At 40.6% G+C, this 25,167-nt stretch overlaps 1 protein-coding gene and 1 pseudogene across 1 annotated transcript in view; both read left to right on the top strand.

The window, feature by feature from the left end:
- Positions 1–25,167, top strand: part of RNF121 (ring finger protein 121) — an 82,296-nt gene that overhangs the window by 3,495 nt on the left and 53,634 nt on the right. The window lies entirely within an intron of this gene.
- LOC144379528 (diphthamide biosynthesis protein 3-like) lies at positions 18,716–19,537 on the top strand (annotated as a pseudogene).

Genomic DNA, 25,167 nt, shown 5'->3' on the forward strand with positions numbered 1-25,167 from the left:
ATAATTTGATTCTGCTGGACCCGTCCCCGTCCCCCCGACCATGGGAAGAGTGATTAGCTTAATGGTATTTAGGGAGATGAGAGATGGGTCTAGCCAGCTCAGGCTAGGTATTAAACAGGCTGTGATAACTGGTTAAACTCAGTTCTTGTTCTCAACTTGCCAAACCACGTGGTGCTGGAGGATGTTAGTAGGATAAAGCATGGTTACGAGATAGGTGGCCCAGAAGCAGACCTACTCCTGGAGCCAGTGAGTTCCTCCTGGAAGGTGAGGCTGGCCAACCTCAGAGAGGAATTGGAGGCATCATTTTGGCACAGAGAGCTGGCTTGGGAGCTAGGGTAGAAAAAGCATGTCAACATCCAATCAGGGCCAGCCAGCCTGCCTGGCCAGTGCCTGTGAATTCTGGATGCGTCTACCCCCAGTGCTTGTTCATCTGCCAGAATGATGTGATATCATGCAGATCAGTGAGTAGTTTCCGGCTCAAGTTCAAAGCAAGTATCCCAGTCTACAACTAACTTGAAGTATTTGTTGTCTCAAGTGTGTAATTTACCTCATCTGGGCCCTGTTTTATTCTTGTTAAAAGAGGAAATTGAACTAGATTGGTGGTTTTTAAACCTTTATTTAGCCACAATACCTTTTATTCAAGCAAAATCTCGCTTTGAAGCCTTGGGGTCCTTGAGGGGACTCAGAACCCCTGGGGTGTCTCAAGACACACTTTGATAATCAGGGGGTTCTTTCTTACTGCCCGCTGATTGGGTGACCCTACTCTTTGTTCCTTCAGCCCCCCCACCCCCCATACTTCCCCTAGCCCAGGCCTACCAAGGATTATTTTGTCTGTCTTCCCCACTAGACTCTTAGCTAAATGAGAGAGCAGAGTCCAGATCTGTCTTGCTTATTGTTGTAGTTCCTTCCCTCAGCATGCTGCCTTGCATACAACAGGTTCCTACTAAGTGTTTGACAATTATTATTTTTGAGTAATAGTAATACTAGCTACCAGTTAGTGAATGTTTGTGATATGCCAGCTCCTCTGCTTAGTAGTACATAGTTTTTTTTAATTGAATGTTTACAACATCCCCATGAGAATTGAACTGTTGGACTAAGTCATGTTTAAAACTCTTTCTGGTTCTAACATACTGTGCACCATGTTTCTGGTTACTGCCAGGTCTTTGTTGGTGCTGTCCTGTCTGCCTAGAATGCCTATCCTTTCCCTCTGTGTGTTTCTAAATATACCTGTACTTAAGGTTTTAGCCCAAGGCTGTCTTGACTTCTAGAACTATTCTGATCTACACTGATGTCTTCTTTCCCTGCCTTTGATGGTTTCCTCTGTGTTCATTTATAATTCATCAGCCTTTTCTGAAGCACCTTCTTTGTGCCAGGCACTGTGCTATGCTTGAGGATACCAGGAGGGAGAAGGTGTGATAATTGCCTTCATGGAGTTCATGGACTAGCACGACAAGAGAAGGACTGATAAATAAGTACAAAAACATGTCACAGGTGCTGTGCTAGGCAGTAGATGTGGTGGGTACATCGAGGAGAAAGTTGCAGTTCATGTCCTATCTCCTCTTCCCCGCTAGACTGGTAAACCCCATAACAGAGAGGCTGTGGAAATCCCTTGCTTCCTCAAAGTAGTAATCACTGCTTTGCTTTGTTTTGTTTTTGTTTTTCTTCCTGTGGGTCTCTCCCTATAGACGTTTGATAAATGTTCCTTGTTTCCAGGGCTTTTCTTTTCTAGAGATTTTTGGCCAAAGCCACGGTCTTATTGAGCGATTGAGGTTTGAATATCTGGCCATTTTTCTTTGGATTATTTTTAAGGCATGTAAAATGAGTAATAGCATAGTGTAGTGGGAAAAAAACAGAGTAGTAAACAATACACTTAGGTTCTAGACTAGGAGTAGCAGATTTGTTTTATCTCGGAGACAGCCAAATGATAATAGATGCTTAGAAGGCTGTGTTGAGGAGGATTCTGAGACCAGGGCTCAGCAGGTGAGTGCTGAAGGTGAAATAAGATAGAGTACTTAGTCTGTTCCAGGTCCTGTGCCGAGTGTTTTATATGCATTATCTAACTTAATACGAAAACCTTATAGTAGGTACTATTATGGTTATCCCCATTCTAAAGATGTGAAAACTGAGGTATAGAGAATTTAAGTAACTTGCCCAGTGTTATACAGCTGGGTAAGTGACAGAGCTGGGGTTCAAATCCAAGACGACGCCAGCACCTTTGCTCTTAACCACTCTGGGCAGTGTGAGTACTGTGTACTTCTAATATTGTCCTACACTGGACATGTCTGTGTATGTATGTGACTTCATTTACAGAGGTAATTTGACTGGGGTCGTGCATTTGTCTGTCTCCCACGAGATTAGGTTCTCCTTGAAAGCCCTATCCATCCTTATATTCCTGGTGCCTGGCAGAGTATGATTCAATAAATGCACGAAGATGTGAATTCATGAAAGGTTTCAGCCTCTCTGTACCTCACTTCTCCATCTGTGAAATGAATGATAGGTTTGGACTTAGATGATGTTTTAGAGATCTTTTGCAGCTTTGCAAGTCCTGGATCCCAGTATTTTACCCTGTCTGTGTTTCCTACAGTTCCTGTCAGGTACTCAGGTACTATTTCTATCAGGTAAATACTAGTGAATGATTTAATGAATGAATGTATAATTATTGTTAATAATCTTTGCTAATAATATTGAGAGAAGAAAAAAATGGTGATAGGGAAGTTGTAGACAAAAAGGCCTACATATAACCTTTGACTTTTTAATGCAGTCAGTGTCTCATACTTTGGCAGATACCATGTCTGCAGACAGTGTTTCCCATTTGGTTTCCCATAACACCTCCTATCCCCAGCTCACTCTTGCTTTTTGCAAGTCATGTTTTGATTAAGCTTATATCTTAATAACTCATCTACTTCCAGAAGGAATTTAAGGTATCATCTGGTCAATAAAGGGGGATAGGAGAAAGAGGAGGAAAAGATGAAGAGGAATATTCTAACTCCTTGAATGCAGGGACTGTCTTTCTTTGTACATTCCTCAGAGCTTACGCAGTGCTTGGCACATAGCAGACATCAATATATTTATTGCATAAATGAGAGGGGCGCCTGGGTGGCTCAGTCAGTTAAGCATCTGACTCTTGATCTCAGCTCAGGTCTTGATGTCAGGGTCATGAGTTCAAGCCCCATGTTGGGCTCCATGCTGGGCTTTGAGCCTGCTTAAAAAAAAAAAAAAAAAAGATATAAATGAGAATGCTCATAGGTGTGGATACTGTTCAGGATGAGGGAAGTATTGACTCAATAGCAAAGGTTAACTGACATGCTTAACTGTCTGTTCTTGAAGTAACACAATAGCACCTGATAACATTTGCTTTTAAACTGCTTATGAAGCATTTCCATTTGTAATTAATGGCATATTGCTCCTTACCAGTGAGTCATAGGCACAGAATCAGAGGACTTGCTCTCTGCCCCATAGTACCCTATGTAGATTTCTGCCAGCACTTACCATGTTATATTGTTCGTCTCCTCGATTAGGCAGTGAACTCCTGGAGGGGACAACCATATCATTTTTCATCACTGTGTTCCTAGCACCTCATCTTTCACAGTGGCGAGCATAGAGTAGATACTCAAATGTTTATTGAACTTGAATCTTAAATCTAGTCCATCACCCATGTCGAACGTCCCCAGCAAGTGATCACTCCCAGTCTATATTTAAATCCCTCTAATGGTAGGGAGCTTTTTTTCTGTGGTCAGCTTATCCCCTCTTTGAATACTTCTGTTGCAGTGTTCTTCAAATTCGGCTAGAATTCTTATTTCTGTAGCGTCAGCTTTTTAGTAGTCGTTCCTTTTCCTAGATCTTGCTTCTTTGCCTCTTTGAACCGTGGAAGCACATGCAAGCACAGGCTCTGCCACAGGATACCTCTGGGGTGCGTAGGCTCAATCCACATGGGGCTATTTGTCCTGAAAGCCTACTCCCTGAAAGCCAACCCAAGATAATCCATCTGGTGTCCTGCCTTATCTCCACTTTATTTCTTTGTGTTTTCCCTTCTTGAAGTTATCTTTTTGCTCCTCAGAGGAGAATCTGTAGGTAAACCTAAACTCATTAGTTCTCTCTAAAGTGCAGCTTTCCTAAGGGAATGCTGAGTTATGGCCATGGGGCTTTTGGCCCTGGACAACTAGGGAGAAACGTGGGGAAGGAGGAAGCAGGGAATGAGGCAGAGAGCATAAGCATAAGCCTGCCAAGGTTTGTGTTCCCTCTATTCTCCTTCCCCTTTCCCAGTAGGGTGTTCTCAATAACTTAATATGTCTGTTACTTAAGAGGACTCCAGTGACATTTTATTCTGCATTGCCCATGGGATTGAGCCTAACCTCTTGTTGAGTCTGTCAATTAGCACCCTGCAAAACAGTTTTTTCTTCTGTTCTAACGATAACAATAGCTAACTTTTTTAGTACATACTGTGTACCAGGCACTATAGTAAGCATTTTACATGGCATTAGCTCTCTTAATTCTATTATAATGCTATTAATATGTTCATTTTCTAGATGAGAAAAATGGAGACACAGCTAAGTAATTTTAATTTATGCAAGATTACCTAGATTGTAAGTGGAGGTAGGATTTGAACTTGGCTATAGGACTCCATGATCTCTATTGCTGGTGTACTCTATTACATGGACTCACTATTTTCAAAGTTCACCACATCTTTATTGAGCATTTAATTATGCCAGATACTCTATTTGGTCTTGGGAATTCATAAATGGATAATGAGACTAACTCTGCTCCAAAAGAATTCATGGTCTAGTGGGGGAGAAACCCATCAAGTGATAATGACAATATAGTATAATGAGTAGAGTTATATACAGGGTACCCCAGGTACATGGATGGAGTGTGTAAATGTGTATTTGGGAGAGTTAGGGAAGACTTAAGAGAGGATATGGCATTGGGCTGATTATATTAAAGGAGGGGTGGAAGTTTACCATATGAATAGGAGGCCAGTTTATACCGAGGTAAGTGAAATCACATATTTGAAAGAATGGAGGCATGGAATCTCTAATCTTTTTTTTTTTTTTTTTTTTTTTTTAATTTATTTGAAGAGAGAGACACAGCGAGAGAGGGAACACAAGCAGGGGGAGTGGGAGAGGGAGAAGCAGGCCTCCCGCTGAGCGGGGAGCCCGATGTGGGGCTCCATCCCAGGACCCTGGGATCACGACCTGAGCCGAAGGCAGACGCTTAACGACTGAGCCACCCAGGCGCCCCTGAATCTCTAATCCTTAAGCATACTATTCTTCACTACTAAAACATTTGTTGATAACTGCTTCATGCAGGGTGCTGTGTTAGGCACTTGGGTTGAGAGAAAAGATGCTAGATCATGTTTCTGGCTTTCAAGGAGCTTACAGTTCTGTTAGAAAATAGGACATGTAGTCCAGTTGGCTATAATTATAAAATAATAGGTCCTAGGGGTGCCTGGGTGGCTCAGTCATTAGGCATCTGCCTTTGGTTCAGGTCATGGTCCTGGGGTCCTGGGATCGAGTCCCACATTGGGCTCCCTGCTCAGCGGGAAGCCTGCTTCTCCCTCTCCCACTCCCCCTGCTTGTGTTCCCCCTCTCGTTGGGTCTCTCTCTGTCAAATAAATAAAATCTTAAAAAAAAAATTAAGAGGGGCGCCTGGGTGGCTCAGTTGGTTAAGCTACTGCCTTCGGCTCAGGTCATGATCCTGGAGTCCCGGGATCGAGTCCCACATCGGGCTCCCAGCTCGGCAGCGAGCCTGCTTCTCCCTCTGACCTTCTCCCCTCTCATGCTGTTTCTCTCTCTCTCGCTCTCTAATACATAAATAAATAAAATCTTTAAAAAAAAAAAAATTAAGAGGTCCTAATTACCTTATCAGTAGAAAAAACAAAGTACTATTGGGGAAGTAAATCCCTTCTCATTGATATGTTAGGGAAGACTTCATGGAGAGGGAGCCTTCTGAGCTGGACCTTAATGGATGATTTAAATGTCACTAGAGAGAGAACTTCAGGAATAAAGGCCTCTAAGTAAATATGAAAAAGAAGGATGTATTTGGAGATCATCAAGTAGGTGAGGACTAAGTGCTAGATCTAGAAAAATAGATTGGGGCCAACATAAGGTTGATTTTGAATGCCAGGCTGAGGAGTTAAGATAGGCTTATTCATTCCTTCGGTCATCAATTATTGAGTGCTTATATATGCCAAATACTATGCAGGGGAAACAAAGATGAAGACCTGGCTCCTACTCTCAGGGGGTGATAGTCATGTAGGGGAAGACAGACACGGAAACAGATAATTGTGGTATAGTGTAAGTGGGTGTTATATACTGTGGTGACCCAAAGGAGGGAGTGATTAACTCTGCTTAGGGGAATCATTAAAGACTTAACAGAGAAGATGCTTGAGTTTGTTCTTAAGAATTAAATTTGAGTTCAATAGGTGGAGTCTGTGAGGTAGGGAAGAATGGTCCAGCAAATTGAAAAGATAAGCAAAGGCTTGCAGGCATTAAACAACATGGAATATTCTGGGAACTGAAAGTATTTCTGTATAACTGAAATATAGGCTAAATGTAGGGGGATAACAGTGAGCTATAAGGTTGGAGAGGCCTTTATAACAACATGCTGAGAAGCTTGGGCTTGTAACATGTTCAGATCTATGTCTCAGAATAATCAAGTCTGATAGAAATGTAGAAGTTATTTTTGGAGGGGTCAGGTTGGGGAAAGAAGAAATTAGTCGGGAGTACTTCAGTAGCTAAGAGATAATGAGGATCTGAGCAAAAGCAAAGGCAGTGAAGGTGGAGAAAAGTGAGCAGCTATAAAAATATTAAATAGAAATGCTTCCACTTATTTTTTTTGTGCTTTCCATTCCCCTCCCTAATTCATTCACTCACACATTCATCAAGCATTTATTAAATATGTCATCTGCATTGTTCATTCGATCTTTCCTTCTTCAAATATTTGTGCCTTCAATATGACAGGCATTTTTCTAGGTCCCAGTAACTCTGCAATGAACAAGACAACCAAGGTCCTCGCTCTTGTGAAGTTTACTTTCTAATGGGGGCATGCAGATAACAAAAAGAGAACTCCAAATGGTGACAAGTCTGCTGAGGAAAGTAGGGTGATGTGATAGAGAACAACTAGGAGAGGTTATGAAAAGCTTACGAAGTGATATTTGAACCAACACCCAAATGAAGAAGACCTAGCAATTTGAAGATTTGTAAGCAAACGTATGTCAAGTGGAGGGAGAAGTACAAATCAATGGGATGAGTTAGGCATGTCGTGGGACCAAAGTGAAAGCCAGTGTGTCTGAATCATAGTCCAAATCAAGGAAAAAAAGTACCAATGAGGTCAGGGAGTTTGGCAGAGTCAGAACCGTAAGCCTCATAGATGCTGCTAAACATGTTGAATTTTATTGAGAGTACAGGGAAAAGATTTTGGATGGTTTGAAAGACGGGAGTGAGATGAGCTGGTTTGCATTTTTTTTTTAAAGATTTATTTACCATAGAGCGCCCTAGTAAACGTAGGGAGGAGCAGAAAAAGGGAGAGGAAGAGAAACCCAAGCAGAGCCTGAGGTGGGGCTGCATCTCAAGACCCTGAGATCCTGACCTGAGCCAAAGGCACTTAACCAACTGAGCCACCCACGTTCCCTGCTGGTTTTCGTTTAAAAAAAAAAAAAAAAGATCTTTCTGGCTGCTTTGAGGAGAATGAATTGTAGAGGGGCATTCAGGGAGAGTACTTAGGAGACCTGCAGTAGTTCAGGTGAGAGATGATAGCGTTGGGGGTGGAATAGCAGAGATGATGGGGAAAGGTGGATGGATTTAGAATTTGTTTTAAGTAGAGCCTACAGGACGTGCTGGTGGATTGGATATCAGGTATAAGAGAAATAATCAAGCTTGACTTTCAGGTTTTTGGGATTTGTTTTGCTTTAACTTGACTAATTGGCAACACCATGGTTGACGGTACCAGGTATTGAAACAGGAGGGACCAGGGTAGAAGTTTTCGGGGGGAAAAGAGGAAATGTGAAAAATTCTGTTTGGCCATTCTATTTGACATCATTTCCACTGTTTGTTCAAGGGAGAATTACTCAGTCTCTGTGTATTTCCAAAGCATGTGCTTTGTGTGCAGTGCTAGGTGTGAATTATGAGGGGGATGCTGAATAAGTAAGGCCCATTCCTTGTTGTCAAAGCTGTTAACATTAAGTAACATCCATCTAACATTTATTGAATATATACAGTGTACCAGATTATAGGCTAGTTCTTTTTTTTTTTTTAAGATTTTATTTATTTGAGAGAGAGAATGCACGTATGGACGGGGGGTGGGGGCAGAGGGAGAGGGAGAATCCCAAGCAGACTCTTTGCAGAGCACAGAGCCTGATGTGAGGCTCAGTCCCACGACTCTGAGATCATGACCTGAGCCGAAGTCAAGAGTCACATGCTCAACCGCTCAACTGACTGAGCCACCCAGGCACCCCCAGGCTAGTTCTTTGAATGAAATACAAAGGTGAATAAGATTCAAATGATCCTCAGACCCACTTCACATCCAGTAAGATTGCTAAATGGGAGAAGATATTTGCAAATCATCTATCTGATGAGGAACTTGGATTCAGAATATATAAAGAACTTACAAGGCAATAAAAGATAAATAACCCAATAAAAACTGGACAAACGATCTGAATTGACTTTTCTCCCAAGAAAATATACAAATGGCCAGTAAGTGTATGAAAAGATGTTAAACATCATTAGCTATCAGAGAAATGCAAATCAAAACCACAATGAGATACCCACTATGATACTATAATAACAAGGACATAATAACAAGTGTTGCCAAGGAGGTGGAGAAATTGGAATTCTCATGCTGCTAGTGGGAATGCAAAGCGATGCAGCTGATGTGGGAAATGATTTGGTGGTTCCTCAAAAGGTTAAGCAGAGAGATACCAGATGACCCAGTAATTCCACTCCTGAGACATAAACTTGAGAAATAAAAACATGTGTCCACAGAAAAGCTTATATACAGATGTTCATAGCAATATTCATAATAGCCCCAAAGTAGAAACAATACAAATGTCTATCAACTAATAAATGGATAAATAAAACATATATCCACACAGTGGAATATTATTTGGCAAGAAAAAGGAGTGAACTACTGATATATGCTAGAACATGGATGATCCTTGAAAAAACATGTTGTCTGAAAGAAGCCAGTCAAAAACTGCATTTTGTATGATTTCATTTATATGAAAGGTCCAGACAAGGCAAATCTGTAGAGATATAAAGTAGGTTAGTGGTTGATTAGGTCTGGGAGTGTGAATGGGGAGTTGGCAGATGAGCATGAGGTTTGTTTTTAAAGTGATGGAAATGATTTATAAAATAAGATGGTTGCACAACCTGTAAATATATGAACATTCGATTGTCCACCTAAAATGGATGCTGTACCTCAACAAAGCTTTTTTTTTTTTTTTTTTGCTGGGCAGCAAAGCAAGGTTTATTGAGCGATTTATTGAGCGATAGCAAAAGTGATAGTACAAAGCTCCCAAGGAGGGAGGGGACCTGAAGGGGTTGCCTCAACAAAGCTTTTAAAAAAAGAAAATATCGGGGCACCTGGGTGGCTCAGTCGTTAAGTGTCTGCCTTCGGCTCAGGTCATGATCCCGGGGTCCTGGGATCAAGCCCCACATTGGGCTCCCTGCTCCTTGGGAAGCCTGCTTCTTCCTCTCCAACTCCCCCTGCTTGTGTTCCCTCTCTCACTGTATCTCTCACTGTCAAATAAATAAAATCTTAAAAAAAAAAAGAAAAAAAGAAAATATCGTTGACCTCAAGATGCTTAGAGTCTAGTTATGGAAATAGACTTAGAAACAAGTATAAAAACTAGTAAATATGACCTTGGAGATATATGTAAATTGCAAATTTCTTCAGAAGAGGATAGGAATCACTCCACCTGAGGAGATCTAATAGACTCTAAGCATCTTGAGAGTGAGAGCTGTTATTTATCATTGTATCCCCAGTCTAAAACTTAGCATATGTTCATCTAACAGTTGTTGAATGGATGTGTGAATGAATAACAGTGGAGAATGTCTCATGGAGGAGGTGATATTTGAGCTACATCTTCAAGAGTGAATAGAGATGAACTAGACAGTGAAGGTGAGGAAAGAATTCTAGGGAGAGAAGATGGCACTGGCCAAAGCACTGAGCGATAAAAGGGAAGAGCATGTTAGAATGGTAGGTGGTTCAGTGTGGCTGGAGTAGTTGGTGGAGAGTGGTGAGATAAGTAGCTGGTTGGACCAGATTATGAAGTACCTTGTGTGTCATACAAAGAAGTTCAGGCTTTAATCCGAAGGCAATAGAAAGTTATCAAAGTCTGTCTAAGTAGAGGGCTGGTGGGGTCAGTTTTGTATCTGAGAAAAATCACTGTGGCTGCTTTTATGTGTGGATCTGTTCTGGCAAGATTAGATTCAGGGAGATCACTTGGAGGTCATTGCAATAGTCTAGGAGAGAACAAGGGATAAAGTCTGAGGTGTGGCAATGAAAAATTCAAGGGAGATTCCATAGGTGGGTAGATATGATGAGCAGATGAACAGTACAGACTATAAAGGCTTTAGGAGTTCATAGAAAGGATAGTTTTGCTCTGGAAGGGTTTCTGGAAGAGGTGGCATCTGGATTGGGTCCTAAAAGAATGGGTAGAAAGGTATAGAGTACATGGGAGGTTGGAGGGCATGTAGGAAAAGGTGAGAGAGGAGGGCCAGGTGGGGAGGAAGCTAATCTGAGAAGTAGGAATTTGATGGGAAAGGAATTGAAGAACCAAAGAATGGTAGGTGCCCCTAAATTTGATAATTGTTGAATGGGAGAGAGGTCATTAAACTATTCCTTCTACTTTTAATATATTTGAAAATTTACATTAGAAAGCTTCCCACCTCAACTGACCTAGAGGATGAGCTTGCCTTCCCAACTTGGCTGGCCTGGCTTTCTGGTGATGGTAGAGAGGTGGGGGTGACAGGAGACAGCAGCCACAGCTGTTGTTACCGCCAGCATCTCCTTTCACTTCCCTGCTCGAAGTGTGCTGTCGTATCAGGCCTTAAAGTTTGCCTAAGCAGATTCAACGTCTGCATGATTCCCAGCTGATTCATGAAGTCCTTTTTAAAAGTGAAGTGGTTGCACTTTGATTTATTGGCCTTGAATTGTTGGCAAGGCTACGGGGTTGAAGAAGAATGTGAATGAGAGGAGAATGGAGAGCTACAAATATGGAGAGCCTGTGAACCTTTGTACTTGTTATCCTAATCACCCAGCGGACCAGAGCATCTGTCCCCACAGGATAGAGGAGGAAGCCAGCCTCGTGTGCTGTATTCCTACCAGGTCCAGGAGATAGCTAATCTCTCCTTTCTCTGTGCTTACATAGCATTTTGTTAAAATGTCAGTGGTTATCCTGGTCATACTGTTTTATGGTTAATAGTCTGTTGTGTCCTGTCTCCTCCCCTCCCCTGCCCCCCACCAACTGTGAATACCTCAAGGGCAAAGGTTGGGTTTATTCATCTCTAATTTTTATGAAAGAATGAAGTCTCTAGCTGCATGATTGATCAGTCTCTAACTTGGAAGGATCAGCTGGGACCTCTGAAATGCCAGTTTGCCCTGGTGGATGGGGTTCCAGAGTTTAGGGCCCTTTGCAGTTAGCAGGCACTTGAAGCCAGGACAAGAGGCCATCCCCTGCCTGATGGATATTTCTGATGCATGCCTATGGTACTCATGTAGTAAAGTTTCATTGATTTAATTTGGTAGCATCCTGTTAAATCACACCTTACCACACTGAAGGCATTTTGTTTTTAGTTCTGTGGTAACTAAGGAAACTGTGGTAGTTCGGAAAGCCAGAGTATTACAGCTGACTCCAAAGCTCGGGAGTTAGACAGATTTGGTTGTGAATTATTACAGCATTTTAGCTTTAAAGGACCTCAAAAATCACCTAAGCCAACCCCGTCATTTTATATATGGGGAAATTGAGGCATAGAGGAAGTTCTCTGTTTATTGACATAGAGCAGTTAAATAGCTATGCTGGATTACTAGCTCTTCTCATCTGCTCTTCTCTTCAACTGCTCTTCTCTTTGCTGAGAAAGGTAGTCATTGCCCTAAAGCCATTTCTTGGGGTGAAAAGTGGGAATGAGATAAAACCCAAGGACCTAAGACATACCACATGGGGTAAGTTTTACTGGCTGTCTCACCCAGCATGGTTCTCATGTTGTTGGAAGCCTTTTGGGGATACGAGTATCTAAGTGTAGCAACAAAATAGTCTCCCTTTTCACTTTCTTCTCTTATCATGTTTTATTTTCCTTCGTAACACTACCAGAATTTATTTCATATGTATAAATATATGTTTATTTACATGTTTATTATCTGTCTTCTTATTAGAAGTTAAGTTTTATAAGGGAATAGACTTTGTTTTATGCTTGTCTTGTGATTGAATGAACAAACAGATATTTATTGGGTACTTTCAAGATGCTAGGTACATGCTTCCCATGCCTTTGGTGTTTGCAGGTCAATGATATGTCTGTTTCTTTTTTTGGGGGGGGGGTGTGATTATTCATGAATGTATCTAAACCTATCCTGAACACAGAATACACATTATTGTCAAGTGATTTTCTGATGACTTTATAGTGCTCATATGATTAGAGTGAGGCTACTTTTTATTGTGGATTTAGGCAGTGAGATTTAGTGTGAACTTAAACCTCATGCTGCTTGATCAGATAGGCCCAGGAGAGAAGAGACTCTTAGAAGCAGTAGAGCGAAGTAACTTGGCAGCTGGGGAGAGAACACTTGCTCCATAGCTGTGGGGAGACAGCAGGACCTAGGGCTGACTTATCCATTAGGCATAGTAGACAGGTGCCCAGGGACCCACAAAAGTGTCTTAGTTTCCTTTAAGAAGAAAAAAGTGAATACAGTCCAGCTTGGATTATACATCTTTATAGCAATGCAGTCATCCTTGCACAGAATCATCTCTGTATTGCTCCAATAGTGAGCACTATATTTAAAAATATATACGTATGTATGTTTTTTTTTTTAATGGAGAAAGGGGCCCACAAAGGCAGAAGTACCTGTGCCCCATGAAAATCATAATGTGACTCTAGGAGGACTTTGTGACTAGTCATTGATTTGGTCATTTGAGGCCCTAAACACTGTCTTTGATATCTCCCGTAAGTTCTGTGACCCTTTCCCCATCACTCTTTGCAACTATGATCTTCAACGAGTCATTTCTTTCCTTTATATCTCATCTGTGCCTTTTGTAGAGTGGAAACACTTGTGCTCCCTGGGCTGAGTAAATTCATACTTTTGAATTATTTTATTTTTTATCTGTCTTCTCAAGGGCGAGAAATAAGTCTGTTCATCTGTGCATCCCCATACCTAGCCCCGGACCTGCACATTTAGAACAGGAGTACCTTACGTGAGAATTGAGTAAATGAATAAATGTATCAAACTTCACAGATAGCTTTGAGGCCTTATTTATTTGTTTTCTTGTTTATGTACTTATTTATGGTATTATATACAGTTCTCCAACTATCTCTTGGTCTTTTCTGATGTTCTGTCAGCAAAGTTTATAGAGCTGTGAGGATACTCGAGAAAATGATGTGGGAAACAAGGGTATTGTACCATCTTAGAGAAGAGCCAATGTGAAGAATCAGGTGCACATGGGGAATGAATGGTCTTAACAAATGATGCTGAGACAACTAGTTAGCCACATGCAAAAGAATGAAGTTGATCCCTACCTCATACCATATACAAAAATTAACTCAGAATGGACCAATGACCTAAATATAATAACTAAAACTATAAAATTTTTAGAAGAAAACATAGTCCTAAATCATGGCCAAATCATTATCGTTTCTTAGATATGACACCAAAAGCACAAGGAACTAAAGAAAAAAATAAATAAGTTGGACTTACCAAAATGAAAAACTTTGTGTTGCAAAGGACACCATCAAGAAAGTAAAGAGAACCCACAGAATGGGAGAAAATATTTGCAAGTCATATATCAGATAAGGGACTTTGTATCTGGAATATATAAAGAACTTTTATGACTCAACAATAAAAATGTAAATAATGCCATTAAAAAATGGACAAAAGTTTCTGATACGGCATGTAAGAAGCTTGGAAGTCACCACTTTGTCCTAACAACAAGTAAAAAGCCGAACAAACTGAAAAATCAATAATTCTTATTGATAAAATCAATAATCTCTTCTCTCTTGTAAGAGAAGTGAGTTCATAAGGGCAAACTGCTGCCTGGAAAATTGGAGAGACCAATAGTTGAATACAGAGAATCACAACTTACAGAGGCAGACGTCTGTGGGAACCAGTCCTGGAGTAGGGAAACCTGGGCTGTAATTGTTGATGAATTGCTGGAGGCTCACTTTGGACAACTCTGAGAGTTAAAAGCTCCAGGGAGACTCAAGTCATTGAGGGCCCCCCCCCCCCCATTTTGTGAATTCTACCTCCTAGATATCCATTAGGTTCTTAAACTGAGTGTTGAGAAAAATCCCCTCATGCTTCTGGCGGGGGACAAAGGAACTGTGCAGAGCATTCTTAACAAGGTCTGCCATCAGGAGAAACTAGTTAGCCAGAGGCTAACTGACCCAGGGGAAGGGAAATACCCAACTCTAGCCAGCTCTGGGCTTCCATGTAGGAGAAGGGAAATGCCAAACTCCAGCGCACTCAAGCCATCCTCTCCCACCTAAGAGGGGTGAGTGAAGAACTGAGAAGCACTTGTGAAGTTCATACTCCAGAGGCATAGGCTCACTAAAAGACTGAAATTCAGTCATTGGACTATAGGATGTTTCCCCTCCCTCCACACCTTACTACCACATTAGTAAAGGCCTATTTATAGCAGTGCCTTTTACTGGGCGTATCCTGCCCAGCTATCAAGAAAAAATTATAAGACATACCAAAAGACAAAAAGCATAGTTTTTTGTTTTTTGTTTTTTTAAGTAGGCTCCCTGCCCAGCATGGAGCCCATTGTGGGGCTTGAACTCACACGACCCTGTGATCAAGACCAGAGCTGAGATCAAGAGTTGGATGCTTAACTGACTGAGCCACCCAGATGCCCCAAAAGCACAGTTTGAAAAGAAAAACCAAGCATCAGAATTAGACTCATATATGGCAGGGATGTTGGAATTATTAGACCAGGAATTTAAAACAACTATGATTAATATGTTTGTAGCTCTAATGGATAAAGTAGACAGCATGCAAGAACAAGAGAGATGGAAATTCTAAGAAACACTAGAGATCAAAAACACTGTAGCAGAAATGAAAAATGCCTTTGATGGGCTTATCAGTAGATTGGACATGGCTGAGGAAAGAATCTCTGAACTTGAGGGTATCTCAGTAGGAACCTATAAAAGTGAAAAGTAAAGAGAAAAGACATTAGAAAAAAAACAATATCTAAGAACCATGGGACAACTACAAAAGTTGTGATATACATTGCTATAGTCTGAATGTTTGTGTTCCCCCCAGATTCATAGGTTGAAATTTTAATTCCTAATGTGATGGTATAAGATGGTGGAGCTTTTGGGAGGTGATTAGGTCATAAGGGCAGAGCCCTCATAATTGGGATTTGTGCCCTTATAAAAGAGGCCCCACAGAGCTCCCTAGCCCCTTCTACCATTTGAGGACATGGCAAAAAGATGGCCATCTATGAACCCAGAAGCCCTTACCAGACACAAAATCTGGTGCCATCATCCTGGACGTCCCACTCTCCAGAAATGTGAGAAATAAATATTTGTTGTTTATAAGCCACACCCAATCTATTGCATTTTGTAACAGCAGCCCAAACAGACTTAAGACATTCACATCATGGGAATACCAGAAGAAGAAAAGAGAGAGAAACAGAAGAAATATTTGAAACAATAATGACTGAGAATTGCCCAAATTAATGTCAGACAGCAAACAACAGATCCAGGAAGCTCAGAAAATACCAAGCAAGATAAATGCCAAAACAAGAGTAATGAAACAGAAACCTTCCATGCCAAAAAAACTACACCTAGACATATCATTTTTCAAACTAGAAAATCAAAAATAGAAAATCCTGAAGGAAACCAGAGGAAAAACCACCTTACCTACAGAGAAGCAAAGATAAGAATTATATCCAAGTTTTCCTCAGAAACCGTGCAATCAAGAAGAGGTAGAATGAAATGTTTAAAGTGTTGAGAAAAGGGGCGCCTGAGTGACTCAGTCAAAGTGTCTGACTCTTGATTTCAGCTCAAGTGATGATCTCAGGCTCATGAGGTTGAGCCCCATGTTAGGCTCCGTGCTAGGCACGGTGCTTGCTTAAGATTCTCTCTCTCCCTCTGTCGCCCCCACCATGCCTGCTCATGCTGTCTCTCTTTAAAAAAAAGTTGAGAAAAAACTCCATCAGCCTAGAATTCTTTACCCTTCAAGAGAGAAGGAGAAGTAAAGACAAGCAAAAATGAGAGAATTTGTTCCCAGTAGACCTGCCTTGCGAGGAATGTTAAAAGAAGTTCTTTAGAGAGAAGGAAAATGATAGAGGTCAGAAGCTCAGATTTACGTAAAGGAAGGAAGTATCAGAAAAGGAATAAGTGAAGATAGAATAGAAATATTTATTTTACTTATTTTTTTATGAATGATTGTAAATTTTGTATTAATTTCAGTTTTCATGTGTTCATTGCTAATATATAGAAGTGTATTTTTTGAGTGTGTTTATTTTGTATTCTCCCATATTGCTGAACTCTCTTATTCTAGGATTTTTTTCTTTTTGTAGATTCTTTGGGATTTTCTACATAGGACATCATGTCATCTGCAAATAGGGGCAGTTTTATTTCTTTCCAATTTGTGTGCCTTTTATCTCCTTTTATTGCCTTATCATGCTGGCTAAAAACTTCAGTGTTATGTTGAATAGTAGTGGTGAGGGTAGACATGCTGACATTGTTTCTGATCTTAATGGAAAAGTATTTTGTCTTTCACCATTGAATATAATGTAAGCTATAGTATTTTTGTAGATGCTCCTTTTTTTTTTTACTTTTAATTGATCTAGCATAGCAGTTTTTCAGAATAATTATACAACACTGCATTTGATTATGTATGCATTTATGTGTCTATATATGTGTGTGCGTGTATAGATATGCTTATGAAAGAGTTAAATGAATGACAGCAATGAAACAAAGGGTGGGAGGGAGGAATTAGGATTATTTTGTTATAAGGTACTCACATTACCCATGAAGTGGTATAGTATTATTTGAAAGTGGACTTCATTAGTTGTAAATGTATACTGCAAACTCTAGGGCAACCATTAAAACAAATAAAAACAGATATAAGTGATAAGCTGAGAAAGGGGAGAAAATATAATCATATAAAATTCTCAATTAAAATCACAAAAGCTTGGGGGTGTCTGGGTGGCTGTCGGTTGAGCTTCCAACTCTTGATTTCAGCTCAGGTCTTGATCTCAGGGTTGTGAGTTCAAGTCCCATGTTGGACTCCACCCTGGGCATGGAGCCTACTTTAAAAAAGAAAAAAATCACAAAAGCTTGGAAGAAAAAAACAGGAGCCAAGAACAAGGACAACAAACAGAAAATATTAACAGATATAGTGGATATTAATCCAACTATATCAGTAGTTACTTTGAACATCAGTGGTCTAAATGCACCAATTAAAAGATGCTCAGAGTGGATAAAAAAACAAGATCCACTGTATGTTGCCTATAAGAAACTCATTTTCAGTAAAAGGACACATATAAATTAGAAGTAAATGAATGGAGAAAGATATACCATACTAATATTAATCAAAAGAAAGCAAGACTAGCTGTATTTCAGAAAGAGCAGACTTCAAAGATTTATTTATTTATTTTAGAGAGAGCACGAGCATGCGAGTGGGTGGGGGAGCGGGAGGGGCAAAGGGAGAGGGAGAAAATCTTAAGCAGACTCCCCACTGAGTGTGCAGCCTGATGCAGGGCTCGATCTCATGACCCTGAGATCATTACCTGAGCCAAAATGAAGAGTTGAGTGCTTAACTGAGCCACCCATGCATCCCAGAAAGAGCAGATTTCAGAGAAGGAAAGTTATTAGGGATCAAGGGGGGCATTATGTAGTAATGAAAGAGTCAGGCCTTCAAGAAGACATAACAATCCGTAATATGTATGTGCCTAACACAAGGGTGTCAAAATATGTGAGGCAAAAACTGATAGAATTGCAAAGAGAAATAGACAAATCCACTTTTCTAGTTGGAGAGTTAAACATTCCTGTGTCAGAAGTGAACAGATTCAGCAGGCAGAAAGTCAGTAAAGACATAGCTGAATTCAGTAACACCGTCAATCAACTGGATATAATGGACATCTATAGACTGCTTCATCTGACAACAGCAGAATAGAGACATTCTCAAGTTTACATGGAACATTCACCAAGATAGACCACAAAGTGGGCCATAAAACACAACAAATTTAAAAGAATAGGAATCATACATTGTCCCCTGTCAGAGCATAATGGAATTCAGCTAGAAATCAGTAACAGAATGACAGCTAGAAAATCCATAAATACTTGAAGATCAAGCAACATACTTCTAAATATGGATCAAAGAAGAAATCTCAAGAGAAATTTAAATACATTTGAACTAAATGAAAATGAAAATACAACTTACCAAAATTTGTGGGATGCAGCAAAAACCATGCTTAGAGGGAAGAGAGGAAAGATCTAAAATCAATCACCTGGGCTGGGGCCTGAGCCTGCCAAGTTAGACTGTCCCAGGGCAGTGTTGGTAGGTGGAGGTGACAGACCTCCGCTGGCCCCAGTGATGATGGCTGTGTTTCATGATGAGGTGGAGATTGAGGACTTCCAATATGATGAAGACTTGGAGACATTTATACCCCTTCCCGTGTGGGGATAGCTTGTGCATCACCAAGGAAGATTAGGAGAATGAGGAAGACATGGCAATGTGTCCTAGCTGCTTTCTCATTATAAAAGTCATTTATGACAAGGATCAGTTTGTATGTGGACAAACAGTCCCAACTGCTTCCACCCACAGAGAATTAGTTAAATGCTGAAGAAGACTTTAGGAATCCAAATCTTAAACATTTGGGAATGAGCCAAGCTGGAAAAATCAAATGCAAGTTACTGGTTTCTTTGAGAGGACCACCATTCTGTAGTTGGCTCTTCTGTTAGAGTGTGGATCCTTGCCATTGGCTGCTGAGTTCATCTCCAATTAAAGAAGCAAGTCCACGACATGAAAAAATAAGAAAATAAAATCAATCACCTAAGGATCCACCTTTGGAAACTAGAAAAAGAGCAAATTAAAACCTGATTAAGCAGAAGAAAAGAAATAATGAAAAACAGCAGAAATCAATGAATTAAAAGTAAGAAATCAGTAAAGAATCAAAATCAAAATCTGATCCTTTGAAAGATTGATAAAACTGGTAGGTCTGTAGCCAGGCTAACTAAGAAAAAAAGAGGACACAAATTACTAATATTATAAGTGAAAGAGGGGACATCAGTGTCTCTCATGAACATCAATGTAAAAATCATCAGTAAAATATTAACAAATTGAATCTGACAGTGTAGATCATACAAAGAATCATACACCATGACCCCAGGTATGTAAGTTGGTTCAACATTTGAAAGTCAGTTACTGTATTCCATCACATCGATAGGTTAAAGAAGAAAAATTTACATAAATGTATGAATAGATACAGAAAAGCTTTTGACAAAATCCCATACCCATTTAAGATAAAAATTCTCAGAAAACTAGGAAGAGAGAGGAACTTCCTCAACATGATAAAGAATATCTGCAGGGATGCCTGGGTGGCTCAGTCGGTTAAGCATCTGCCTCCAGCTCAGGTCATCATCCCGGGGTCCTGGGACCGAGTCCTGTGTTGGGCTCCCTGCTCGGCATGCTTCTCCTTCTCACTCTGTGCGCACACTTGCTCTCTCTCTCTCTCTCAAATAAAATCTTAAAAAAAAAAAAGAATATCTATAAAAAATTACAGATAACATCATCCTTGATGGTGAGAAGTTTGAAGCTTTCCCACTAGGCTTAGGAACAAGGTAAGGACATCCCCTCTCACCATGCTTTTCAACATCATACTGTGGAAGTCCTAATTAATGTAATGAGAAAAGAGTAAAATGTATACAGATTTGGAAGGAAGAAATAAAAACATCTTTATTCGTAGATGACATAATTGTCTATGTAGAAAATCCAAAGAATCAACAGAAAAACTCGAACTACTGTTTGATTGTAGCAAGGTTTCAGGATAATGTAAATCTAACAAGGTTAATATAAAAAAGCCAGTTGCATCTTATCTATCAGCAATGAACAAGTGGAATTTGAAATTAAAAACACAATACCATTTATTTTAGCTCCATAGAAGTGACATACAAGCATAAATACTAATAAAAATCTAGCAAAATTTTATAAGATCTATATGAGGAAAACCATAAAGCTCTGATCAAAATATTAAAGAAGAACTGGGGTGCCTGGGTGGTTCAGTCAGTTAAGCGTCCCACTCTTGGCTTCAGCTCAGGTCATGATCTCAGGGTCGTGAGATTGAGCCCCAATTTGGGCTCCGTGCTCAGTGCAGAGTCCGCTTGGGATTCTCTCTCTCTCTCCCTCCCTGCCCCTCTGCCCCTCTCCTGCTTGTGCTCACTTGCTCTCTCTCTCTCAAATAAATAAATAAAATCCTTAAAAATATACTAAAGAGGAACTAATTAAATGGAGTGTTCAGGTGTAGGAAGACTCAATGTTGTCAACAAGTCAGTTCTTCCCAACTTGATTTATAAATGTAGTGCGATGCCTGTCAGAATCCCAGCAGGTTATTGTGTGGATATTGACAAAGTGATTCTAAACTTCGAAAGGAGAGACAGAAGATCCAGAATAGCCAATATAGTGTTGAAGGAGAACAAAACTAAACACACTATTACCATACAATCCAGTAATTGTGCTCTCTAGCATTTCCCCATAAGAGTTGAAAATCTATGTCCACACAGAGACCTGCACACAGATGTTTATAGCAGCTTTATTCACAGTTGCCAAATGTTGGAAGTAATCAAGATGTCCTTCAGTAAGTGAGTGGATAAATAAACTGTGGTACATCCAGACAATGGAATATCTTTGTGAATATTATTCACTAAGAAGAAATGAGTGATCAAAGCATGAAAAGACATAGAGGAATCTTAAATGCATATTACTAAGTCAAAGAAGCCAGTGTAAAGAGGCTACATCTGATTTTAACTATATGACATTCTAGAGAAGTCAAAACCATAGAGACAGTAAAAAGATAAGTGTTTGATAGGGGTTGGGGGGATAGAGGGATAAATAAGCAGAGCACAGAGGATTTTTAGGACAGTGAAGCTACTCTGTATGATACTTGAGTGTTGCATACATCTCTATATACATTATACATTTGCCCAAACCAGTAGGCTATATAACATTAATAATGAGCTTTAAGGTAAACTATGAACTTTGGGTGAAATGATGTGTCAGGGTAGGTTCATCAGTTGGAACAAATGTACTACTCTGGTGGGGGATGTGGATAATGGGGGAGGCTCTGCATATTTGGGTGCAGGGGACATATGGGTAATCTCTGTATTTTCCATTCAGTTTTGCTGTGAGCCTAAAACTGATCTAAAATAGTCTTATTTTTAAAAAATGGACAAAGGATCTGAATAAACTTTTCTCCAGAGAAGATATATAAATGGCCAATAAGCATATGAAAAGGTGCTCAGCATTATTGTCCTTCAGGGAAATGCAAAATTGAAAATATGTTGCGATACCATTTCCCACCTGCTTGGATGCTTTTATCAAGAAGAGAATAACAAGTGTTGTTGAGGATGTGGAGAAGCTGGAACTTTGATGCAGTGCTGGTGGGAATGTAAAATGGTGCAGCTGCTGTGGAAAACAATTTGGCAGTTCCTTAAAAGGTTAAACATAGAGTTACCATATGACCCAACAATTTCACTCCTAGGTATATATACTCGAGAAATGAAAACCTGTCTACACAAAGACTTGTAGATGAATGTTCATAACAGCATTATTTGTAATAGTTAAAAAGTATAAACAACTCAAATGTCCAATGACTGATGAGTGGATAGCTATAATGTGGTATGTCCATACAGTGCAGTATTATTTGGAAATAAAAAGGAATGAACCACAATACGTGCTACAACCTGATGAACATTGAAAATGTTATGCTAAGTGAAAGAAGCCAATTACAAAAGACCACATGTTGTATGATCCCATTTATATGAAACATCTAGACTAGGCAGTCTGTAGATAGCAACAGAAAGTAAATTAGTGGTTTCTTAGGCTGGGGGGAGGATGGAGAGGGACTGCTAACTGGTATGTGGTTTCTTTTTGGGGTGGTAAAATGTTCTAAACTTAGAAGTGGTGGTGGCGGCACAACTCAATATACTAAAAAGCACTGAATAGTACACTTTAAATGGGTGGATTTTATGGTATGTGAATTAGATCTCAGTACAGCTGTCATTAAAAGAATCAGGTGCATAGAAGTGTATGATTGTAGGACAAGTTGTGAATGTGAGTGCTGGGGTGCAGTAGCAGGGCTTCTCAAACTTTTAAAGGGCATATGGATTACCTGTCTATCTTATTTAGTGTAAATTCTGATTCAGGAGGTCTGGGGTAGAGTCTGAGATTCTCTGTTTCTTAATAAGCTCTCAGGGTGCTGATGCTACTGGGCTATGGCCCATGCTTAGGAAGGCAGTAAAGGATGTTTGTTTCTTCAGTGAATGGGGTCAGTCTGAAGAGCCTTCGAGCCAGGAGGATTTGGCCAGCATTTTGTAGGAAGGCATAATGTAGTTTGGTGGAAGAGAGGGGCTTAATGGACAAAGTAACCAGCCTGTGTAAAAACTCAGACCACAGAGTATCCAATATTTGTGGGGTACAAGAGGCCTGTTGGGTTACAGGGGTGGGTCCCTGAATCTTGCACCTGAGCATTTTCTGTTTTTATGAAATTTTCTCTTGCTCTCTGCTTGACATTTTTGATTTAACTTCTTTCAAATCTGGACTTAGGTAGATTGGTACTACTAAGGGCTTTGTGAGCTTCTAGGAGGGGAGGGATTGGTTGGCAAGAAAACATTCTATGTGTGGGTCTTGGGAGTTGGATGTGAACCCATCAGTCAGTAACCATGCCTGGAGAGCCTCCTTAATTAGCTACCTGAGCTCTGGACAGGGCACAATCAGACTGACTTACTGCTTGGACCCAGATGAATAAACTCATTAATGAGGGAGCAAATAAAGATGTATTTCCAGATGGTACGGGTTAATTATAGCTATGGTTTACAGCTTTCCTTGTTTTTCCACTTGTGCTAGAAAACCAATATGGATGTAGTTTAAAGAATCGTTTGGTTCAGGAGGCAACTGCTAAAGCCAAATCCTGTCTGTACTCTTTGCATTCATAGTACTCCATGAAGTGCTGAACAGTCCTCTAAGCCCAGGTCTAGTCTCAGCCTTAGTGCTTGCCCTTCTGAGGTATTTTCCCTGAGGCTCTGGAAACAGTAGTGTCCTGTGCTTCATCAACATTCGGTTCCACAGCCTCTCCTGATACTTTATAAAGTGCTTCCACTCTCCCAGGAGGAAAGGCAAGGAAATCACTTGGTCACCTTGAATGTTCTTACCCTCACAGCCCCACAATGAAGTCAGAAGTCTTATTCTCTATTTTCTAGACGGAGAGCCTAAGGTATAGGTAGTAACATGCTTAACCACCATCATGGAGAGACACCCCATGGCTGGCCCAGTTCTTTGGATCTTCCTTAGTTTATCCTTCAGTGGAGTCGTCTTGCTTCTTTGAAGATGTAGTTGTGTTGTTTCTTTCTGTTTTGACAAACATGATTTTCTGGGTGCCTCCTGGTATCAAATGAATACTTCTTTCCCGGATACCTACTAAGTATTTTTCATGTGTTTATTTACACTCCCATTTAAGCATCTCCAGGTGGGGTGCTGGTTTGTCAGCATACTTATTATCGTATTGGAGAGAATTCTGTTCAATTCCTCTAGTACTCACAGAGTGCTTAGTATATGCTCAGCTCTGTTCTGTTCTCCTTGAAAGACACAAAGCAGTGTATTCTCCTTGGCTCTGTGGGATCTTCCAGGTTTATAGGATGGAAGCAAGGTAGACATAAGCAGGCCAGGACTAGGGTGAAGCAAACAAGGCACTCACTTTCAAGGTCATGCGCATGGAGGGTCAGTACCTGACAATGAGTGCCTCCTTAAATTTTGAGCCCTAGGTCCCTTGGCTTACCCCCACCTTCCTTAGTCCTGGTTCTGGCCTTAAGAAGCAGTTACATCGGGGCACCTGAGTGGCTCACTCAGTCAAGCGTCTGCCTTAGGCTTAGGTCATGATCCCAGGGTCCTGGGATTGAGCCCTGCATCAGGCCTCCTGCTCAGCGGGGAGCTTGCTTCTTCCTTTCCCTTTGCCTGCCCCTCTCACTGCTTATACACACTCTCTCTCTCTGTCAAATAAATAAATAAAATCTTTTAAAAAAAAGCAGTTACATCACTTGGAAATCACATTTAAGATAAGACTATGAATGACTGGTATGGAACATTGCTTCATAGATTTAATATGCATATGAATCATCTGGAGACCTTATTAAAAGTAGGATTCTGATTCAGTGGGTCTGGAGTGATGCCTGAGATTCTGCATTTCTAACAAGCACCCAGACAATGCTGATACTAGTCTTTGTGCCACACTTTGAGTAAGGAGAAAAATCCGTGCTTGAGAAAAGCAGAGGGCCAAATTCACTAAGCTAGGGAATCAGGGCAGGCTTCTTGAGGGAAGGTGAAATTGCAGCTGGGCTCTCCAAGGACAAGTTGGATTTGGATGGGATAAAAGAGAGGGAAACATTGCAAGCAGAAGGAAGAATATGCAAAGGCCCAGAGATAGGAATGAGTCCCATATGTTTTGAGACAGTGAACAGACTGGCTTGGCAAGACACAGGTCCAAGTTGGAAAAAAGGTAAAGAGTTTTGATAGGTAGCATGAAACCTGTATTGGACTGTTTATTTAGAAGTGTGGTCCGGAAAAAAAAAAAAGAAGTGTGGTCCGGGGCGCTTGGGTAGCTCAGTCGGTTAAGAGTCTGCTTTTGGCTCAGGTCATGATCTTGGGGTTCTGGGATTAAGCCCCACATCGGGGCGCCGTGCTCAGTGGGGAGTCTGCTTGTCTCCCTCTCTCTTTGCCTCTCCCCCGCTTGCATGCTCTTTCTTT

The sequence above is a fragment of the Halichoerus grypus genome, chromosome 11 (genome assembly GCF_964656455.1).
Source record: "Halichoerus grypus chromosome 11, mHalGry1.hap1.1, whole genome shotgun sequence".
Classification (NCBI taxonomy): Eukaryota; Metazoa; Chordata; class Mammalia; order Carnivora; family Phocidae; genus Halichoerus; species Halichoerus grypus.